Source organism: Eurypyga helias, unplaced genomic scaffold, assembly GCF_000690775.1.
Source record: "Eurypyga helias isolate BGI_N326 unplaced genomic scaffold, ASM69077v1 scaffold5793, whole genome shotgun sequence".
Taxonomy (NCBI): Eukaryota; Metazoa; Chordata; class Aves; order Eurypygiformes; family Eurypygidae; genus Eurypyga; species Eurypyga helias.
Window position 1 is genome coordinate 22070 of NW_010240422.1, and position 6684 is coordinate 28753.

The 6684-nt window shown below is 53.6% G+C and overlaps 1 long non-coding RNA gene across 1 annotated transcript; it reads right to left on the reverse strand.

Annotated features, from left to right (window-relative positions):
- Positions 1–2569: 2569 nt before the first annotated feature.
- Positions 2570–6378, reverse strand: LOC104507219 (the record flags this gene model as incomplete). The annotated part of the gene is made up of 2 exons (XR_727867.1): positions 2570–2854; positions 6176–6378. It is a non-coding gene; the product is annotated as an uncharacterized LOC104507219 (long non-coding RNA).
- Positions 6379–6684: the final 306 nt, after the last annotated feature.

The window sequence follows — 6684 nt, forward strand, 5'->3', positions numbered from 1 at the left end:
CCTGGCAAAGGGGAGGAGACCCGCTTTTCCCAAGTGCAAAATCACTTGGGGGTTTTTGTTTCCAGAAACCTGAGTCAGTACTCAAATTCCCCAAGTCGAGTTTGTTTTGACCATGACTAATTTCCAAGTGACCACTCCATCTTTATCTCGACCCACAAGATAGCGATGGGGGAGAAGAGGGGGGCAGACAGGCAGGTTCTTGCTGAGCGGGTGGGAAAATGAGGGTCTCAATGACAGGTTTCTGCTGCGATGTTCAGAAACCTGCTCGTCCTCCCATGTGCTTGCCTGGGCAGGACATGAGCTGGTGGTCCCATGACATGAGTTCAAGAACCCCATCAGGCTGTCAGTCCATCACATTGCTGGCTGAGAGGCATCTGGCCTGCTCAGTGTCAAGCACGATACACTACGTCATTGTTTTTCTTGCTTATAATTAGTTTTAAGCCAAGGCTTTGCTGCAGCTAATGAGAGGTGAGCTGGGGGTCACCCACATCCCGGTGTATAGCAGCGAACCTGGGCAAAAAATACAAGTTGGAGGAAGGCTTCCTGCAGTCCCAGGCACGAGTGACTGCAGAAGGATGGTGGGACACGTCTTAAGCAAAGCTGGTGGGTAGGAGACCACGAAGGACACAAGAAGGGAATAGGGGGTGCTGTGGTGCTACAGGTGGGTTGTTCACCGCAGGTTTGAGAGACCAGGAGGGCTCCAAGAGGTAGCAAGGCGATGCTCTCCCCGGGGGCTGCAGCCATGCAACTGCTCCAGTGAGGCAGAGAAGGCTTGGCATGACCTGAACCACCATCACGTGCCTCCTGGGAAACTCCCTTCTCGCTTGGTCCTACTCTCCTGAAGGATGAAAGGCCCTAGCACTGGGGCATTTGATAGGGAGCATCAGGTTTTGAAAGGCAACGTTTGGGGCAAACTAATTGTAGGACATTTGTTTTTTACTCATCAAATAGCTGAGAAAATGCCAACTCCAAAAGCAAGGCTGTACGTGGAAAACAAATACTCGTAAGTTGGTCTAAGATCTGCAGGCTTAGGAGGCAAATGCTTGGGTTTTATGTTTGCTGCATGGGGATGCTGGGTCTCTATTACTGAAGGACACATTCTCAGCAAACCCAGGAGTGGCATACAGAGGACAAGACAGGGGACAGGTGAGCAGCTGGGCAGTCAGGCAACTCCGCAAATTAACCTGCAGGCTCAGGGTTTTTTTCCAAACATGAGCAATGTGAGCGCTGGTTGTGCCCACAACAAGGCCTGCACCCTAAGGTTAATCTCAGAGAAGGAGTAGTGGCCCCATCACACAATGTTTCTGCAGTACTTATCTCTTTTTCACCTCCCAGAGTTTCCAGTCTGCCCCAAGCAGGAACTGGGGATCCCATGATGCCCCCAACTGTCCCCTACCTGGTGGTTCTGGCTCTCACCTGGCTTGGAACATCCTGTGGCATCAGCAGTGGGTTTGCAGCACCATACCATCTCCTCAGAAGCATCTCCAGGCTGGGACTGGGCAGGAGGCAGTGCTGTGCCACAATGGAAGTGGGCCAGGGCATCTGTGCCTGCACACCCCCCATCTGCCCTGGGAATGAGACCAGACATTCTCTCCTGCAGCTCCCCAAGAAATGGTTTGGAGCTGCTGCTGCCTTTCCCTCATTCATTAGCAAGTTACTGCAGGTGCAATACATTCATAAACACCTTCTGGGATTCAAGTTATCCTTGAAATGACAGAGAGCCAGGTGGGAAGGTCTCTTACCATAGCTTTTTCCCCTTTACCAGTCATCAGCGTGTTCCTTGGTCATCATCCCTTGGCTTGGTGTGACATGGCTCTGGGCTCCTGTTGCTCCTGGGAGAAGATCTCCCCTTCCTGCAGGAGCTCAAAGGTTCAGTTTAAATTTAGCATCAGAAGTAGGGGGGGAAAAGTTTATAGTGTCATTTATGGCATCACTCTGGGATCTGCTGCCAGGTTGAGCTCTGCCTGGGGCCATCCCCGGATTGCACCAGGGGTGGCTGTGGGACATAGGGTATATCTGTGAGCAGCACCTTCAGAAGCTGCAGAACCGGAGCCTGTTCATGGGGCTGTGCCCCATCACCCATTCTGGGGTTCTCCCGTTTATGCCCTTCAACTGTCCTGCACAATGGACGCTGTACCTCTGCCCACGTGAGCACTCACCTGCGTACACAAGGCGAAGGGGCACCGAGCAATCATCCCAAAGCAGGATCGTTAAATGCTGGCCTGAGCTGTCACAAGGCGATGACTCCACTTGAGCCAGAAATCCAAGCAATGCCATGAGCAAGATGCATTTTGTTTTGAGGAAGATTTGCTGGTAATCTCTTCAGCAAAGAAGGTTATAAAGATGCTCCAGTAGTGAGTGGTGTAATCAGCTCATCCAAGCTTGTAATTTTGTCATGCAGCAGTTAGGGTCTCCTTCAGCAAGCAAAGGCTGCAGGGACTGAATCCAATCCCTTACTGATGCAGAGAGCCAGGCGCTTCCCTCCATCCCCCACCAAGCTGCTCCCACTCCCATTCCTCCTGCACAAGCCCTGGGGTCTGCCTTCCCACCCCCACAGAAAAGTCTGAGCTAGTCTCTGCAAAGAGCCAGTTTTATTCACAGGGACACACCAGACATCAAGAAAGCAGCAAACATACAGGAAATATACAGGGAGGCTCTGCGTTTCATACAAGCAATCACTATTAACAATATTACAGAAAGAATAAATAAAAGTGATGTTGCTACAGTAACCCACAAGGACGATGCTCTCCTCCGTTTGCCATGCATGGCTGAGCCTGCAGACCTCATCCTCCGCCGCTGCGCTTCTTCAGTTTGAAAAATATTTCTCCAGCACCTTTGTTAAAAGCCCCGTCTCCTACAAGAGAAGGCACAACGGTGAGACGCTGGGTCCCATACACAGCCCCCACCATCCCCGCCCGCTGGGTACCACCAAGCAGATCAGACAAACAGGCCATGCTGGACCGTGGTGGCACCTTCAGGGATAGCTTGGGACAGCACATGGGAAGGAAAGAACCAGGAGCCTGGCTCATGCCTCCTATCCTGTGCTCCAACAGCTGGTTCGCCAGCTCACTGAGACAGCAGCCCCTTGGCTGGGTTTCAGGAACAAAAGCAGCCTCAGGGCCTGATTCAGCAGAGTGCTATGCAGGAAGGCAAAGAGGGGCACAAAACACAGCAGGAAAGAGTTACAGAGGGATTTTGTGAGATTACCTCTCTGCCCAGAGGTCCCAGAGCTACGCAGGGCAGCATCTGCCTTCACGCACAGGGCTCTTCCCACACCCCTGGAGCCATTCCACTCCACGCACATGGTCTCACCTGTCTCCTGGAGAAATACTGCCACACAAGATGACAAGGGATGGGGGTGATCCTCCTCTGCCAGCCCAATCCTTGTCACACGCAGCAACAGGGCGGCACCGTGAAGCCCCAGTGTGCTGAAAGTCAAGCCCTGCCTACCACATGTGCTTAAAAGATGTAATAAAAATCCCTGTTTGCAAACCTCTTCTGCTGTGCGTGACTTCTGCCATCGCAAACACGGAGCAGCACAGGGGCTGCTGCCTTGCAAAGGGAGGGGAAACATCTCAAGACAAAACCCAGCGGCCACGGGCAGGACTAACCCACACAAAGGGAGAGCAAGCAAAAAGGCTAAGCCCTGGGATTTATTTAATGCTTAGAGTGGCCCCACAGAAAGGAAGAACCCATTTGTGAATGACCAGCAACACTCTCAGAAAAGGAAAAATCCATTAAGTTTTTCAATAAAAGTCAAGTTCCCCTGATACTTATCCTACCACAAAGCACAGCAGAGCGTGCTGGAGCAGAGAGCACGTTAATTCCTGCCTTGCTGAGCAGAGGGTTCCCAGGAAGGGAGAGCATCTTTGTTTTACTAAAGCGAGTTGAGGTGGAAGTGACAGATCCTGAGCAGGGGGCAGACGCAGAGTTCCGTGGAGCGGAGCTGTTAAACAGCTTGTTAGCAGGTGGTGAACATGGCACACAGATCAGTTCGAGCACAGGCTGGGTGCTGACCCCAGGTGTCCAACAACAGTCACACTAAGGGAGAAAGTTGTCAGGGTGGCAGGAACTCGCACTGGCATCGTGTCACCCACAAGAGCAAGAAAAAATAAGGTCCCACAGAAAAGGATAACAGACAGCACTCAGACACCAGGGAGAAGTAATCCCATAGCATCAACCAGCAGCCCAGAGGCAAGGATGCTTGGGGGGGTGGGGGGCAAAGAAAGGAGCAGGAAGGCAGGAGTTGAGTCTAGCAAAGTGTTCAGAGACGCCTGAAGGGCAGAACCAGACCCATCACCCCGCAAGGTCTCCACTGCCACCAGCAGAACAGCTGGCACATCAGGGCACTGGCCAAGGAGAGGCAAGAGGCTACAGGAAGAGAAGGTGACGGGCAGGAGCCTGCTGCACATCAGGCACCTGCGCTGTGATGCCACATGCCTGCAGGACATCCCACCTCCCACCAGAAAGTCACTGGGGCAGTGAGGCAGGCAGCTGGCCAGAAACTGCTTGGCCATGAGCCAAATCGCCCTCCAGCAGCAGAGCTCTGACACCCAGCAAACACGTACCAAAGGCTGATGTGCGGTGCTGGGTACTACCCCCCGGCCAGGACCTGCCTTAGAGCACTGGGAATGAGCCTGGACAGGGCTGGCAGCCTAAGCCACAACACCAGTGCTTGGGCAGAGGCTGCTCCGAGGATGTCTGCAGTGCAAGCAGTGACCATGCGACTTACCTACATGGAGGAGAGCCACAAGGGTCACTTTGCTCAAACTCACACCACACACACGCAAACACCTTAGCGGATGAGGCAGGGCGGCACATCCACCAGCTCTCCCATCACCTCAGGCAGTTAATGCAGTAAACACCCTCCTCCTCAAAGGGCCCCCAGGGAGGATGGAGAAGGGTCCAAGACCTTCACAGCCCTCACTTCCCTTTCAGCTGCATCCAAGAAGCAGAAGCTACAGCAGCACAGCAGTCACAGCACACAGACTCTTAAGGGGGGCAGGGTGGGCTGGCATCTTCATGGTGGAAAGCCCGCTAATCCCATGGGACCCGCTCTCTAGGAAAGCCTTAGTTTACCTTAGTCTGCTGAAACAGAGTCAAGAAGGCGCTTGAACAATCAGTGCCACTCAGGGTCACATCCCTGCAACTCTGCTCCACCTGTGCTTTCCCAAAAAAAGCAGAATAGGAGCAAGCACTGCCTAAGCCTGGATAACAGAAGTAGCTTTACCTGTGTGCAGAATTACTGGATAGCTCCTCGAGTACAGCAGCTCAGTGGGACAGCACATGTAGGACTCACCTAAGAGGATTTTGTCTCTTTTAGGCTCTGTCTCTGCAGTGACTAGAAAGGGTGAGACACCAGGGAAGCGCACATGAGGGAGGCAACAGACAAGCAGAGCCACATGGACCAAGCAATTCCATCTCCACATCCTGCGTGAGGGTCTGTGTGTGTGCCTTGCTCCCAGGGACAGGTTTTTCACTAAGAGCTGGGTGAGCTCCAAGGCAAAAGCCGCACCAAAAAGGTTGAGGATCTGCTGATGCACAGCAGGACTATCGGAGCTCCTGCCTGCTCCCAAGACAATCAACACACGGCTCACCTCCACAAGGCAAGCTGACAAAGCCATGTGCCACTCGGTAACGAGGGAACCCGACCAGTGACACAGACCCATGATGGGGGCATCGGAAGCCTAAGACCTCTTTGCAGGACAGACTCCTTTCCCTTCACATATGGACCTGTGTCCCTCTTGGCCTCTCTCTACAGAAATAAAGGGGAAAAAGGATTTCCCTGCCCTGCAGTGGCTGGAAAAGGGGACATTTCATGGCAGACACAGTGGCCAGCCACCCTCTCCTGCACGAAATGCTTATTAAGAACCCCTGGATCATCATTGCCACAGGTCCACTGCAGCATCCCTTTCTTGTCCTCGCACCCTTCCCAAGGATTTGGGACTATTAGCTACCGCCCAGCTGGAAACAGTCTGGGGACACTTCTCCTCTGCCCCTTCATGGCTAGTCTTAAGAAGTGGTTTAAGGAGGGTTAACAGGAGCAGAAAGGGGGTGGGGGAGGAATACACCTCTAGCAGCCGCGCAGATGCTCCCATCTCCAGCAAGGCTGGCTGCTGCAGATTAACATCTCCACCACCTCCCCGCATCTCCCTCCACCTTAGTCAATACTCACCTGGTCAGTGAGGTCATATTTTCCTTGGTTCTCATCCAAAAGTCTCTCCTGCAAGAGGATTTTCAGGAGCTCACGGGTAAGCAGTTCCATCATGTCCTCCAGCAAGGCTCTGAGAGAGGGACCAAAGACCACGGGCACTGCAGGCTGCTCCGGTGACTCCAGGCGCGGGGAGCCCGTGACACTCTTCTTCCCCATGAAGTGACCTGCAACACACGCCACTGGTGTGGGGAGAGGGGCTGGGGCTCCGGCCAAGCCGTCACCCACAACCTCACGCCGGCACAGATCAGCAAGAAGCACCGAGCAAACCTGACGCCTGAATTAGCAGAGTACAACCCGGCGAGGAGAAACCCAGAAATCCCAGGTCTTCATTCCACACGGGACTTTGGGGAAACTTCCCTCTCCTGCTGACGGGATCTCCGGGGTTAAATTGATGCTGGACCCATCACCCAGAGATGTGGGAGGAGGTGGTCTCATCCCTGCCCTGGTCTTCTCCTGCCCACCACGGGTCC